Genomic DNA, 16,288 nt, shown 5'->3' with positions numbered 1-16,288 from the left:
TTAAACTCTAGCCAGAGTCCAGGATCACCCTGAACTTTTCCTGCCTGTGCTTCCAGGATGAAGGACGGACCTATCCACTCTTGACTTCAACAGCTCAGTGTTGTTTTGCTTCTTTGACCCTGAACACACAGTAGCATCTCATTAGCAAGCCTTCAGATGCATAGGTCTATGCTCAAGGGCAAAGACTTCCAGCTCACCTCGTATACCACAGGTGTTTCAAAAGCACTTTCAAGATTTATTCTTGCAAAAAATGAAAGGCAAAGAATAAAAAGGAGGCCGAACTGAGCGGCCTGCAAGGGGTGCTCTGAAAATAGTCACTCTGGCTTACTAAAAATAGAATGGAATTTTTATCTCACAGCACAATCTTCTAGTTACTCCTTGCTCTTCCACAAGTCAAGTGCAGCTGGGCTCAAAAGCCTTTTTATACACCTGGGGAGCCAAAGGAGATAGGGGGCAATAACGGGTGCAACGGGAGATTGGCTGATACTGTCATGGGATGCTTTTTTTTTCCCCTAAACGTAGCTATTTTTCAGTATTGATCTATTTTAAGATGGCAAAAGAATAGGATGAAAATTATACCATGAGCAACAGTAGAGGGCTGATATACCCTATGCACACCTTTCTTCAGCTTTATGAACCCAAATTCCAGTCTTACACAAGATTTCTTTCCCTCTCCCAGCACAACAGCGGGAAGAAAACTTCAAATACACCTGCTGGGACCTGCGGGGAAGGTGTCAGGTTGGCTTCGGCAGCAGATGTTTCAGTGCAATCCTTCACACTGCATTTGGCTTGCATTTCACTTTTTTCCCTCTGTCAAAGGGAGGATACTCCTACCTGGGCAAGGACTACTCCCAAAATTGCAATGGGGTAAGATATCAGGCAGGCAGGGGCTCCCTGCCTTCCAGCAAGGATCTAATCTTTCTCTTTCTTCGTATCCCTCCGTTACGGTTTGTCTAGTTCTCCCCCCAAAGCCTCTTGTCATCGAGGTGGCCTTCCAGTGTTTGTGACTAATTCATGATCTAATGCTGGGATTGTAGGTGTGAGTGCTATACCCACCTTGGGGTGGGTAATCTGCATACAGTATGGGGAAGGGAAAGAGGCTTGCTAGCTGCTGCAGCCCCTGCTCCTTCTTTTGTTTCTTTCTGTAACCATGAACCATATGCCACTCTGCCTTGGAGCCGGCTGAGTATCAACTGACACCTCCACTAACTGAGCTAAATAAACCTTTCCTTTCTTACTTTTGGGTATCAGGCATTTTGTCCCAACAATAAGAAGAAAGTAACTGGGACATCCTCCGCTTCCTTCTCTTATCCCAGCTGAACTTCTTTTTCTATCTGCTGTCATTAAAACTTTTCTTCACCTGTGCTTTGTCTGTCTCTGTTTCATCCTATCTTCCCCATATTGTAGGGGACATCTGTCTCCCCACCTGTCCCCATGTAATGTATCTTCCTATTCCTGTATTCTCCCCATCTGTTCCCTTGCTTCCTCCCTCCTGTGGTTTTGTCTTAGGACATCTGAACTAGAGGGTCAGAAGGCCTAGCATCGGTTCTCACAGGCATTACCATGGACCTGGCCAAGTTACTTTACGTCTCTGGATCTTAATGACCTCAGCTGTATAGCAGATTAGACTGGGAGCTCTTTGAGTCCTTCACAGCACTGAGGTCTTGGCACTCAATGAAATGATATCAACCAACCCATGCAACGTGGATGGTGCTTTGGAGAATCAGGCTGTGTGCCCCCAACAGCATAGGTACCAGGGGGCGCCTGAGGACTATGCAGAGAAAAGAGACTACCAATTGTTGAGGATTTACTATGTGTGGACAGGCTTTGTGCTTGCAAATCATTCCTATCTCATGAGACGAGTACTTTTGTCATCTATTCTCTTTCAGAAGCTAAGGACCATGAGCTTCAGTGATTTGCCCATGGTCATACACATGACACATGGCAGAACAGGTCTTGGGCCAGGCTGACTCCACAGCCCATGTCTCTCTCTACTATTCTACATCCTGGCCACTGATGCTTACGCCCCAGCTTCCCACTGAGGCTTCTGAGTAAAAATCTCTGGGTTCCAAATTTGCTGAGGAGCCCAGCACTTGGATCCAGGCTACATGTATGGTTTGCTTTCTCTCTATCAAGACACTAATTCTGCTCTGTCACACCTTCGCCTACACCTGCTCATGAGTGCTGTATGGCCCTGCACACAGGCAACCATGCTTCGACAGACTTGTTTCTTATTTTGCAAGAGTGCATGGCTATGCCATTCCATCTACACCTCTAAGTACAACTGTACCTAGCGCACTGCTGAGCCCATGGCAGAGGCGGCATGGACTTGCCAAATAACTGGTGATCACACTTCCTGAGCACTGAGGTCATATCCTGCGTCCTCTGCCTGGGATACTAACGCTTGGCACCTCAAGACTTTCACATCAGTTCTCACAGGCAGACTGTTGCTGTTCTCCAGCAAAGCAACTAATGGATGGAGTGTGAGGGAAGGACAAATGGTATTCACTTCCCAGAGGCCGGAACTATGCTCCTCCAAAAAATTCCACTTGATTCCGCAAACATAAAGAGAACCTCAACTTCCTGCAGAGTCAGCTCAGAGCTTGAAGAATCACAGAGAAGCAGCAGCCCAGGTTTCTACTCATGGAGATACTGAAATAGATGAGACTCACAAGGGTTAAAAACAATAATGCACAGTAAGTCCCCACCTTATGAACATCTGAGTTATGAACTTTCACAGATACAAAAGGATCTCAAGTCATACAGACTTGAACAAATCGTGGCAGTAACTCACGTGTCTCCTGGACGTTATAATAGCTTGCCAAATAATTGGTGATCACAGATGCTGCCTGTGGCGACCATATGGTGCAATAGTGTACAGAGGCACAGTGTTCAGTCAGCTCAGGATGTCGGAAGACAGAAAGCAGTGGTGGTGAGATTTGTTTTTTGTTTGGTTTGGTTTTTGTTCTTTGAGACAGGGTCTTGCTATGTAGCCCATGCTGGCCTCCAACTCATGGCAACTCTCCTGGCTTAGCCTTCCAAGTGCTGGGATTACAGACATGTGCCAGCATTTCTGGTTTGGATTTTTTAATGCTTTATATTATATATTTGTGTCAAAGATTTGTAAGAGTCAGACTTACTAATGACTCCTGGATTGGAACTTATTTGTAAGTCATAGGCTTACTGTAATATTAAAGTAAGAGTATTATCAAAGTTACACACACACACCTACACCTGTGTAGCATGGGACAGGGAAATTACTTGAAGTTTGATCCTGGAAATCATGACAGGCCCCTGCATGACCAGGAGTCTCAAGTGTGTCAGTTGGGCCTCCTTTTGAAGCATAGCTCAGATACCTTTTAGGTAAGAAGTGCTGTTCAGATGTCAGCTAAAAGGCAACTGAGACCCATCTCCAGCTTTCGAGCTTTATTTTCCCAGTTTCTTGCATTTGTCCTAGTGTCAGATACACAATAAGGGAGAAGAAAGCCAGGGGGATGATGCTGTGAGTGAGTGTGAGCCACTGAACACACAGCCACAGATCGGGAAATGAACATGGGACTTAAGCATCCTGGAAACTCCATTCCCATGGAACAGCCGCAGGCCTTCACTAAACTCCTGCCTGTGTTGCCGCCCACATGAGGAACTGCATGGCTCTTGCTATTCAAAGTTTGATGTACACTTGCTAAGCACACAGTTTCACTTCTTTCTTCTTCATTTTTGTTAAGATACTGTGGTGGCCTCAGGAAGTCTCACAGCAGCAATTCCTGAGATGCTGAGTGTGTTTGCTGCCCTATGGATCTGTCCTTAGGGGAGGTTTTGCTTTGTTAGTTTGTTTTCTTTTGTTTGGTTGGTTCAGTCCTGGAGATGGAACCTAGAGCTTTTGCCCTGGGCTATTTCTCTACCCCTTTCACATTTTTTTCTTTTGAGACAGGGCCTATACTGCTACATTGCCCACGCTGCACTCAACACAAAGCCTCCTGTCTTAGCACACACCCACAAATACCCGCAGGCTCAGCACTGGGGAGCTATTCGCTGGCTCTCCTTGTGACCCTGCAGAGTTCAGCCTAGTGCCACCCCCTTCGGAATAGCAGGAGGGCACTGAGGAGCCAAGGGGACTGAGATGTCCACCATCCACAGCCAGGCCACCTTCAGAAGTCAGAGAGAGGTCACAGGAAAAGCCACACACCCTCCTTTGTGCCCTCAAGCCTGGCACCTCCCTTCTTGGTCACAGCCTTGCTGCTCTGGGCTCAGGGTTACTCTTGATCTTGGCGGCTTCAGAGGGTAGGAGCAGGCACTGACTCATTGGCTTCTCCATTCTCAAGGCCCTCTGGGCTAAGGTATCCCTCTGATTCCTCCACCACAACCTGCAGCCCATCAGGGGAAGGGCACTGTGAGGGAGTCGGGGACACCCTAGGAGAGGTCCACACCTGAGGCCCTTCTCCTGGGGTACTAGGGTGACGCCTCTGCACCCTAATGAGGTGTCACAGAGGTAAGGATTGGCCCAGCCTGCTTGTCTACCTCAAACAGCACTAGTCCCCCACTCAGGCCTGGGTCACCTGCTCATACAAGATCTGGTGGTGGTGGATCACCAATTCCAAGTCCTGCATCTCAGATGGCAGGCCACCTTTGCTGCACATCTTGCACCAGGCATCTACTCCAGACAGGAACTGAAAGGAGAGGCCAGGTGAGTGAGTAGGGGAAAGCTAGGGTGGAGAGTGGGTGAGATACATGGAAAGGGTCAGACACTTGGGTATAAATATGAGGAATTCTACTGGTATTCAGAGAGCATGCAGCAGCCAGAACTTTTCCCAGTAAGCGCTAGCTTCTGGTACAATAATGCTGTCTAAGAAGAGCAGCTTCCTTTCGTATTTGTACCATACGAAACTATGGGACAAGGCTCTGGATGCTCAAAAGGTCACTCACATAGCAATGGACAGCACTGGTGTGGAATCGGCACCCTACAGCCCAGGGACACATGACAGCGTCTCACTCCGCACGTTCACAGGTGTGGTGGGGGCAACATTATTCTGTGTGCCTGTGCACCACTGGGTGTGAGGAGAAGCAAAGAGCAGCTCTTGTACAACCACCAGGAGCCACAGGGCCTTGCAGTGACCATGCCCACTGGGGTGGAGACTAAGACTCAATAGGACTCATGCTTGGATCAACCCAGAAGCAAAGGAGAGGGAACACCAAGTGGGACAGACTTGCTGTGCTTACCATGGCTCCTGGGATGTGATTTATAGACACAGATCTTAACGATACACAATTATTTTTTTTAATTTTATTTATGTGTGTGTGTGTGTGTGTGTGTGTGTGTGTGTGTGTGTGTGTCACCAGCTCAGCCCACCAGGGGGCGGGCTGGCTGGCATGTGGTGCTGGGGGATTGAACCGTGGTCCCTGGGCTTTGCTAAGCTTGTTCTAAGTAGGTGCTTTAGACCACTGAGCCATCTCACCAGCCCAATATGCAATTATTTAAAAACAAAATTAACCACAGTGGAACACTGTGGGTCTCTGTGCACAGAGGGTGAACTATGTGAAATCACTTCAATTTATTGGGTGGAAAAGTGCACCTTTTGAATGCAAATCATTCTCTACCCAACAGTTGGAAATGGTTCTGTTGTGTGATTCCTCTTGCCTGGCTCTACAGCTCCATCTAATTAATTACCTAAATACCTTTTTATCTCATTGCCTAGAACAGCCCAAAGGAGGACAATAAAGAGCTACCTAAACAAATACATGGAAAAAAAAAATAGGATTGAGTCAGTGTATTTTAGCCTCCCCAGCTAAAAAGCAGCATGGTTTATGAGTTTCCCTGAAGGACGGATCATACCTGAGAAAATAGAATTAAAGAACAGATACAAATAAAACTGCTTCTGACCCAACCCAGTCAGTCAAGGTGAGAAAACATCAACCAAAGGCTGACTTCCCCAGTTACTATCAGTTCTAGCATCGTGTCCCCTCCTGCAACGACCAGACTGCTGTCTCGGCATCACAGTCAGCTTTCAGACCCCGGGCTACTGGTGGTGTGATTTTCCATTCTGTACGAGCTCGGACACATTAGGCCACGGCTCTATAGTTCTGGAACAGTGCCAGTGACATCTAGTATCAGACTGCACATACTTGCTGACATCTCAGAAGAGTCTCTGCGGAGTTATCGCTTCACCAATAACTCCTACACAGAGCAACCTGTAAGCAACTTGTTCTCGTACAACTGTAGCAGCAGCTCTTCCAGGAGGCCCTTGAGGTTTCTCTTCACTATGTTACTAGGAATCCTACAGCAGAGCACACAGTGAATGGTCAGCTTTAGGAGAGCACACCAGAGGCAGAGGAAAACACTGAGTCCTCATTCCCAATCAGGATAAACCTTGAACAAAGCATGCAAGTGATAGAGCTGAGGAGAAAACAGGAGACTGCACAGCAAGATCTCCATGTTCCTAAGAATGAGCCAGCCACTACTTAAAAAAAGAAAGGGAGAGGCAGGCCTGCTTCCCTCTCAAAGTGTAGGACTTTGCTTGACTTGTGACACAAAAATGTTTATTTCCATGCATGGGAAGGTCATAGGTGGACATAAACACAGGGGTGAGCATAAGATAGCAGAATATTGTGTGTGGAGCACCTATGCATAGGAACACTGTCCACCTTTTATTCCCACCTGATGCATCATATGTTTATGGTCATCTGGGGAGAGATATTTATGCTTAGGGAGGTGACGAGTTAGTGCATGCTGAATGTGATCAGAATCCACAAATCTGGCTTCAAAGTCTGGACTCTGGGATTCTCTCATGTTGCTTTCCCAGTCAGGCTGGGTAACAGAGGGAGAGACTGAAGGTATGTCATATGTTTTACCTGAAAGAGGTTCAAATGTCACTCAATATTATACCAGGAAAATAACTTGGAGGTTAAGACCACAGATTTTGTTTTTTTGTATGTGTTCTACATGTATTATTCAAAGGTTTTTAACACAAGAAACAAGGTACACAGATTATATTATGATGACTGAGGCAGTCTGTTGCATGACAAAATCAAAATAAAACAAACTTATAAAGTCAATGTACCAGCAGTGAACAAGGTACTTGAAATTTATTCCAGGCTGCATATGTGTAAAAACGAGCTGATCAGAGCCTTATATAAGATAAGTATGTTCTACAACACCAAATGCCAGCCACTCTGACTGAAAACTGCCTTATTCCCCAGGTGTGTATTTTGAGAGACCTTTTATATGATAGAAATTGGCATTACACTGTAAGATTGCAACAAGTAGAAGACGGTCAAAAACATACTTGTAATCCAATTCTGCATAGTATGTACGCAGTAAATCTTGCTACTTAAAACTTTTAAAAGCTAAAGTTCATGGGACCGGGGAGATGGTTCAGTGGAATAAGTGCTTCCCTGGCAAGTCCAAGGGCCTGAGTTCAGTCCCTGGTTCTGCCAAAAAACTACAGTTCATCCTGAATAAAGGTTTTAACGTCATTAAAGAAAAATGTTCATCATTTGTATATCACTGGTACACAACTGACAAAGTATTATTGGGAGAACAAGGAAGACACCTAGCAAAGTCGTCTATTTAAATTTTATTCAAAAGACTGTAAGTTTGTAAATTGCTGCTCATACTATTTTCAAATATTGTACCACAAATACATTTTCTACTCTTGTAATCAGAGGACAAAAGAATAACTTGAAGAAAGTTTCTCAAAATAAGGGAAGAACTCTTTAAATTATTTTTATTAAAATTAGTGGTTAGGAATTTATTATTTAAAAGAGTTGCCAGGTACAGCACGCCTCTGATTAGTACCACTTTTGTACAAAGGGCTTGAAAGGTAACTATCACGATCTAAATAACTTACAATGGCACAAACTTAGGAAAGTTTAAGGTAAGCTGTCTAGTTTTAAATGCAAAATGATTTAAAGTTTGTAGGCATTTTATAAATTATCTTTTTATCGTCTTTTGGGGTGAGAAGAAGGTCCTCCAAAAATGTCTCCAAAGGTGCATAAAAGCTCTAATTTGGGCTCAATAATAAACATTTTAAACAAATGCCCTCTGTAATTATTTGACATTCTCAAATGCCCAGTGGCAAAGATTAACACTTCAAAGCAAGATCATAAAGATATTGCTGACATGTCAGAATTCTCTATGAGTTTATGTTGTCTATGCTACTTTTTGCACTAAAACAAGTTTGAGGCATTAACAGACACATATATTTCTGGAAAAAACACATGAATATGTAGAAACATTTTCCTAGAATTTTCATTACTTTCAAACTTGTTATTTGAAGAAAAGACAGTATATGACTACAAGCTTCAGAGAAGTTACATTTCTAATGAAATGGGTGCCTTAAAAAGGATAATTTATAAAATACCTACAAATTTTAAATCATTCTAAATTTAAAACTGGATATCTTACCTAAAGTTAATCTTTCCTAAGATTGTACCATTGTAACTTGCTTAAAGGATGATGGTTACTCTTCAAGCACTTTGCATAAAAATGGTACTAAGCAAAGGAATGCTATACCTGGCAACTCTTTCAATAATAAATTGCTAGCTGCTAATTTTCATAAAAATAATTTGAGAACTCTGCCCTAGAAATGAATCCTACTGCATATTTCATGTGTTATCCATTAATATCTCCTTGTTCCTAAGATTGAACCAGTCACTACTGAAAAAAAAGAGAGAGAGAGACAGGCCTACTGGGAAGTGTAGGACTTTGCTTGACTTGTGACACCAAGGCCTATTTCCATGCATAAGAAGGTCATAGGTGGACATAAACACAGTGGTGAGCACAAAGATTGCAGGATGGCGTGTGGAGCAACTACACTTAGGAACACTGTCCGCCTTTCATACGATATCATATGTTTACAGTCATCTGAGAGATTTGTGCTTAGCCCCACATTAGGGAAGAAGAAACAAGTTCAAAAAGTGAAGTGACTTGAGTTAGTGAATTCTGGGCTGTGAGTAGAACCTGTAAACTTGGTCTTAGAGTCAAGACCCCAGGTTCTTTCTTGTTGCCTTTCCAATCAGACTGTGTAACAGAAGCCTTTGTCTCCAGCGAACAAGTGGAATGTGTTTACAAATATGGTTAACAAGCAGTTGCCTCATCATTACTTAAGTCAAATCATAAAAGTAACTCTATCAACAAAAAATTCAATATTCTCTATTATACACTATAAGAATCAAGTACTGCATCTATAACTACAAAAAAGAAATTAAAATTTACTTCCAGAAAATTATGAAATTGTTGATCAAATCCAAGCTGGTAACAAGTTTTTCCATGCATTTAATAGCAACATAAGCAGAATGCTTCGTTGATAAATGACCATCAGACCTATTCTTCATACATCAAAAGGTGACTGATATACTCAAAACCTGCAAAGTCCTACCCACTGGTCTTCCTCACAACACTGTCATCTGGAGTGAGCTGGACAGATTCATTAGTAAACTGAGGATCAAATTTGCCTAAATCAAAGTGTCCAGAAATATTTGGTTCAAAGGGAGACACCACCTGCTTTTGCTCCATCATGCTCCAGTCAACACTTTGAAAAAAGGGATGGTCCTGGGTGTCCCCAAAGCCTGTTCAAGGATTACAAGTCAGTCGTTCCTGTGGGTCCTTCAGAGAACTCTCCAGGACCCTTGTAGCTTGGAAAGACACACAAGATAGTGCATGAACTTTTCCTTCCAAAATATCCTGAAAGAAATTACTGTTGGTGTTGTGATCAGGGTTATCAGGGCTTTCCATAAGAAGAAATGGAGACTTTCCAGCCATCATCTCATACCCTAATATTCCAAGAGTCCACCAGTGCACAGCAAGACCATGATCTTCTCCTCTTAGAACTTCTGGAGCAAGGTACTTAGGAGTGCCACAGAAAGTGCTGGTCTGATCTCCTGGCTGGAGTTCTTCCTTACACAGGCAATAATCGGTGAGTTTAATGTGCACTTCGAGTCCAGTAATAAATTGTCCAGTTTCAAATTCCTATACAGTATTCTTTTCTCATGAAGACAATGAAATGCGGAACTGATTTCTACAGGGTAAATCCTGGCAAGTTCTTCAGGAAGTGTTCTTTGTTGCTGCATATGGAACATTAGATCACTTCCATTTACATAGTTTAGAACATGGAACAGTCTGCTTTCTGTCAGAAAGCAAGAATGCAATCCAACAAGAAAAGGATGATTCCATGCCTACTCCATCTTTTTTTTTTTTTTTTTTGGAACTGAGGATTGAACTCAGGCCCTTGTGCTTGCCAGGAAAGCGTTTATTCCACTGAGCCATCTCCCTGGCTCCTACCATGCCTACTCCAAAACATGCTTCTCTGTACCCGATCAGTGTTGGCATGCTCTTTCTTCACTCATTGCATAGATACGATCTGTTTGTTTTTTTTTTTTTTTAATTGAACTAGTAGTACTTTGGTATAACTTCCTCACACTATTACTCGAAGCAAATCAAAGTCCTCAAGACCTAAACTGCAGGTAGCTTTCCATTTTCCTTCATTCTCTTCATCCACTTCTTCCAAACCCTCATCTTCTGTAGGATTACGTGTGATTATTATCTGCACAGGGTCTGGAGCCATGGGTGATGGCTCTATTGCCATCAGGGATTCTGTGGACAAAGAACGCTGTTCGCATTCAACTGTGACAAGTGCGTGGCACTTCTGATGAACCAGCAGTTTACACTCGTATACTTGGCGTCTACATGAGCTGAGTAAACAGCATAATGAACACACTTACTGATGTGTTTGGCTTAAAAAGTGTGACCATCTGAATGATAAAGTTTTCTCCAGAGTTACGCAGCTTTATGTTCTCCTGGAGAAGGCATTTTAGGATGTTCTGGTACACAGGGCCCTTCAGGGTGTTCTGGTTCACAAGACCCTTTCCCTTTAGAATGTTTTGGTACAGGAGGTGATACATGAGTTCACAGTTCAGAATCTGTGTTAAGCTCAGGAAGCTTCAAGCTGTCTGTTAACTCCAACTGAGGCAATATGTACATGGGTCTCCTTCCTCATATTTTGTGGTGAAAGCTGTTCATTATAAAATAACCAGGTATCTTGAACTTCACTGCCCTCAGAAGAGAAACAAGTCTCAAAATCATGTTGTCCTCATAGTTCCTCCCAACATCAGGGCCTATTGGGTAGAGGTTTGGGTTGTTGAGGTGCCTGAGAGGAAAGGACTATAGTAGGATTAACTGCCTAGGAAAACTAGCAGGAAGGGCTTGATGGAACAGGGTGGCCTGACTGCCTGCACTGACTATACTGGCTGGACTTCGGCATAGCTCTCTGCCAAGTAATTTCCAGTGGTGGCTGGGCCAGCGGGGCACAGTGTCTCTCTGGGGCTGGTCACTGTGACTTTGGTCTCAACCCCTGGACACTTTTGTCTCTCTAACTTTATTGCTTCTGAGAAGACTGGCCAGTACCTCTGGGCCTGGTAAAACTGCCCTGGGATTTTTTTTAAGTTCCAGTTTTGTTGGTATCTGGCCTTAGGGAGATTTCAGATGGGCACCATGGTTTTTGTAGGTCCCTATGGTTGGTCCTGGGGAGACCCTCTCTGGGCTGTGTGTCACTGTTGGGTGGATTCTGCTTCATGGCCTGTGGCATCTGGATGGAATCAAGCATCTTCTCAATCTTTCAGATACACTCTTTTGTAGGGAGCCTCAGAAACTGGAAAATCAGTCAAAGGTATACGCAGGATTAGGCCTCAGTGCCTAAAGCAAACAAGCAAATATGTAACATATGTATTGTTGTGTGTTACCCTGTTTCTGTCTGTTTCTGATCTCTGTTCTTGCTTTTACTTTTACTCTTCAAAATACAATTAAAAAAAAAAAAAGCAAACAAGCTATCTCAGTCCTGAGATAAGCATCCTGACTGGTTAATGTTGGCTGCTATTCACAAGGCAACCTTGTGTCACGTGTTACTAACTTTGCAAAAGATATAAATAAACATAGGTTTCACTGTACTGGCACGTGAGTCTTGCCCATCATGCAGACCAATGACCACCTAGCCCAGCTTTTATCTTCTTGTCTATCTTTCTCATTCCTACCACCGTGTCTCCCTGGGTAGAACCATTCACTGTAAGACCAAGAACCATTCAGAGTAAGACCAACGGATCCCTACACTCTCTGCCTGGGGTCCTGAGGTTACAGCTTTAGGAAGTGGAGAGGCATCTCAGTGCGTTCGCTCTTGACTGTCTCTGGGCAAATGAGCTCGAGAGACGCTGCTACTAGATTGTCATGCCTGCTACAAGGGTTCCAAGCTCTGTTTAGGCATGTTGCCAGGAAGTGAGGTCAGGTCTTGGGTTTCCATAACACATAAGAAAACCTGATGGCTCAACTTTTTCTTCATAGTGAATAAGTCAATGGCTGCTTATAATTTTTTATCCAAGTATCAGAATCTTTTTATCTATCTATCATCTCTTAGTTTTTCACGTTTGCATTACTGGAGCTTGTACACTGCAACTCCACAATGAACTACAGGTATATACTCAGATATTTGTGTCAGATATGCACTAAGGGTATAAGTCACAGAACTGGTCTGGTTGGAATCCACCTTGTGATCCTCTTGCCTCAGGCGTCCAGAGTGTGGGGATTACAGTCACACACCATCTCGCCTCATTCCTTGTGCTACTTGGAAACAGCAAAACCAGGCAAACTGCTGGCACTATTAGCCACTGGCGACCTCTTCTCTCCAGGATACTCTGGTATATAAGGCCCTTCAGAATATTCTGGTGCACAAGCCCTGGGGCTGCAGCCTCCAAGCACCAGTGACCTACCAAGGCAACATGTGTGCACTGCTGCTTCTCGCAGTGCTGGGAGGTCTTTTCCATATAAAGAAGGCATTTTCTCTGAAATGCAGTGCTGGAGATTTGATCCTAGAGAGCCATGAAATTTTATGGTGCTTTTCTTTCTTACAATCATTTCTATTTAATTAGGTAGTAGTGAGTCAATCCCAGACGTACTCAACTATGTTATCTTTGATAAAGGTGCCAAACGCATTCACTGCATGAGAAATAGCACTCTTTAATAAATGGTGCTGGAAAAACCGGCTCTGCACATGCGGAAGATAAAAATTGGGCCCATATCTTTCACTATGTACTAAACTAAATTTAAAATGGATTGAAGATCTAAATATAAAGGCAGAAATATTAAATCGCTGAAAGATAGAGTAGGTAAAATTCTTGAAGACAATGGTGTAGGCAATGACTTTATGAATAAAACCCTGATTGCACAGGAACTATCACAAAGAATCAACAAATGGGATCTCACCTTATTAAAAAGCTTTTGTACAGAAAGAGAAACCACCAACAGAATGAAGAGATGCCCTCAACGTGAGAAAAAAATGTTTGCCACCTGTTACTCAAAGGATCACTGTTGAGAACATACAAAGAACTAAGAAAAAAAAAATCAGAACTGAGAAATTTAAAGAACCAATTCAAAAATGCGCATCTGAGATGATTATGTACTTCTCACACAAATAAATACAGACAGCAAATAAATAGGAAACAATGTTCAGCATCCCTGGTCATTTGAGAGATGCAAATTAAAACAATACTGAGATTCATCTCACCCCAGAAAGAATGGCTATCTCCAAGAAATCAACCAATAGGGCCAGTGAGATAGCTCAGCAGACTAAAGTGCCTGCTTAGGCAAGTGCAGGGACTGTGGTTTGATCCCTGGCACCACATGCCTTACCAGCCTTTCCCCAGCTGAGTCTGGTCTGGCTGAGTTGACCAGAGTCCTGGTGTAGGGGTGCATACCTGTAATCCAGCTGCTGGGGAGGCTGGAAGCAAGAGGATCACCATGAGTCTGAGCTACATAGTGAGACCCTGCAACAACCAAATACATTAAAAAAGAAAAAAAGAAAAGAAAAGAAAAGAAAAGAAAGAAATCAGCCAATAACAAATGCTGGAGGGACTGTGGGGAAAAAAGAATCCTTCTCCGCTGTTGGTGGGAGAGTAGACTTGTACAACCAGTGTGGAAACCAGTGTGCAGATTCCTGAAAAAACTAAGATGGGAAGTCTCATTTGACCCAGCTATTCCCATTCTGTGTATTTTCCCAGAAGAACTGAAAATATCACACCACAGTGACATTTGTGCACCCATGTTTATAGCAGCACAACTTGTAATAGCTCTATCTTGGAAACAACCAACTGCCCATTAAATGAGGAACTGATTTTTAAAAAGATTTTTTTTTAATATAGTGGAGTACTATTCAGACATAAAGTAGGATAAAGTGGAGACTTTTATAGGTAAATGGATATGTCTCAGTACCATATTCATAAGTAAAATAAACCAGACACAAATGTGTAAGCATCATATTGTATCTCTAGTGTGAGAAACTGAAAGAGTAAAATTTAAAATGTACAGTAGGAGCCAGGTATATAGCTTAGTGGCATAAGTGCCTGCCTGGCAAGTGCAAGGTCCTGAAATCCATTCCTGGTACAAAGAAAAAAAAATCCAATCTCAAAATGTACAATAGATATTGCAAAATGGAACAGTACTTCAAAAGGAAAAAAAACTTGGTTGAGAGAATGGAGAAAAAAAGGAAGAGAAAAGCAAAAAAAAGAAAAAAACATATATGATAGTCAAGATACTTATACTACTAGTTTCTCTTAGTTCGTTGAAAAGATAGGTTTGTGCTAATATTGTTTCATCAATTAAATGCTATCTTGTACTATGAATAACTAATTTAAAGATAACAATATGCATTTTATTAATCATTGTTACCCTCCTATCATTGTTTTGGAATTATTATTATTGTTTTTTGTTTTGTTTTGTTTTGTTCCAGGGATCGAACTCAGGACCTTTTGCTTGCCAGGCAAGCACTTATTCCACTGTGTTATCTCCTTGGTCCTTATTTTTTCTTTCAAATAAAAAAACCCATAAAATAGCACTTGACTGGGAAGAACAGAGCTGGCTGATGATACATGTGCAAATGTGCAGCACTAGAAGGCCTGCCTTTAGCAAACCCAGTGTGAATCGCTAGATAAGTGGACCACATTGATTCCTGTCAGGGAGAGTCACTTAGCAGTGGCTTTCCTTCCATTTTAAAAACTAAAGTCTCAGAAACAAAGAGGTTGAAGATTATGAGGAACTTGAAAGATCATTTTAGTTCCTGGACTTGGGGTGTGCCACCTGGGCACCTCATAAGCATCCTGTCTTCAGCACACCCCTGCTGAAACCAACCCTCTTGTTCACTTTCCTTCTGGCAGTTACTTGGCTTCTGCTAGAGTCAGGCCCTATAAGGATGCTCCAAGGTAAAGGTCTTGCCTGGCTATTCTGTGCCTCTCTTGCCAAACTCGAGTCAAGGCTGTTGAGAGATGCTGTGCATTTAATGCCCTGATTCACTTAACAAATATTTATTACACATCTGTGAGGTGCCAGGTGTGGTTATAGGTCCTGGGGATACAGCTGTGAATGAAACAGGCCAAGCTTCTATCCTTAGGAACTTAAATTCCAGTCAGCAAAATGCTCCTTGCCTTAAGAATGCAAATTTAGGGATAAATTGCAAGTCCCTTGAAAACAGCTCTGTTTGAGTTCCATGTTCCCAGACTCTAGCAAAATGCATAGGTACACAAACAATGAAAGTGTACTGACCACACAAATGAGTGACTGTGGAGTGGTGAACACAAACAGCTCAGCCCTGCTGGTGCCACCACTGCTCAAGGCCCCACTCTGCCAGGACCACTTTCCTCAATCACAAAAATGGTTACACCTTCAAGGGGGTGGGGATTCACTCATGAAACATCCTCCCTGGTCTATTTTAAAGACAGTTTCTCATATACCATGCAATCTACCCACTGAAAGCCTGCAACATCGCTTATAGCATATTTGTATTTAGTATGGGTATGTGCAACGAATATCACTGTCAATTTTAGTACTTCTATCACCCCAAAAGCAACTGTGTATCTTTTAGCTAGCATGACCTCCCTGTCCCCCCTGCCTTCCACTCCTAAGCAGCAACTACTCTACTTCTGTTACTATAGATATGCCTGTTCTGAGCTTTTCATGTAAGTAGAATCATATCACCTGTGGTCTTTGTTGACTGGCTTCTGTCGCTTAGCAAAATGTTTCAAAGGTTCATGTTGAAGCATAAATCAGTACTTCATTACTTTTCATGGTCAAATAGATACTGCCTTCTATGCGTATACCACATTCTATTTATCCATTCTTCAGCTGACGGACATTCAGGTTGTTTCTACCTTTTGATTATGAATAATGTTTCTATGAACACCTGTGTACAATGTATGAACATTTGTGTGGACATACCTCTGCATTTCTCTTGGGTATTGTTTTTGCTAAGACACAACA

The 16,288-nt window shown here is 42.8% G+C and overlaps 1 pseudogene; it reads right to left on the bottom strand.

The window, feature by feature from the left end:
- Positions 1–4,274: 4,274 nt before the first annotated feature.
- Positions 4,275–16,288, bottom strand: part of LOC101588026 — a 16,472-nt pseudogene continuing 4,458 nt past the window's right edge.

This window comes from Octodon degus, unplaced genomic scaffold, assembly GCF_000260255.1.
Source record: "Octodon degus isolate 3935 unplaced genomic scaffold, OctDeg1.0 scaffold00147, whole genome shotgun sequence".
Classification (NCBI taxonomy): domain Eukaryota; kingdom Metazoa; phylum Chordata; class Mammalia; order Rodentia; family Octodontidae; genus Octodon; species Octodon degus.
Note: the sequence above shows the minus strand (reverse complement) of the source record. Positions and strands in the feature narration are given on the sequence as shown.